The sequence below is a fragment of the Penaeus monodon genome, chromosome 24 (assembly GCF_015228065.2).
Source record: "Penaeus monodon isolate SGIC_2016 chromosome 24, NSTDA_Pmon_1, whole genome shotgun sequence".
Classification (NCBI taxonomy): domain Eukaryota; kingdom Metazoa; phylum Arthropoda; class Malacostraca; order Decapoda; family Penaeidae; genus Penaeus; species Penaeus monodon.
Genome location: NC_051409.1, coordinates 18,961,063 through 18,961,552, shown reverse-complemented (window position 1 = coordinate 18,961,552; position 490 = coordinate 18,961,063).

Below are 490 nucleotides of genomic sequence, written 5' to 3'. Positions count from 1 at the left end.
CACAGCATGGCCTAGCATCAAATACCTTTACAAAAGGAAAGGCATAACAAAATTACAAAACTTTTACCCTTACGAAATGTTTTTTATATTAACAGCTGCAAAAACTTGCGTAGAAAAAAATATCAGCCTTAGAATTTGAATTTATAGTTGCATTATTTTTTCAACTTTCATCGTTTTTTCCTTTTTTCAAATTTAAAAATCGTTTTTTTTTTCTCATAAAAATGTTGAAACGGAAATGAATGTATACGCTTAACTATATACTACATTATACACATCTTATAAAATAGGAAGCACTATGGATTCCAGTCCCAACAGACTGCATAAACATAAACACTATTAAATGCGGACAAGGAAAATGAAATATTTGGGAACTTGGCAGGACGACTTGCGTCCGCTCAAGATTAAAAACTTTCAAAAAGCAGTTCTATCAGACGGAAAACCATAGGAGAACAAGGGAGACGAAGAGGCTAAGGAGATATTATGGATGACG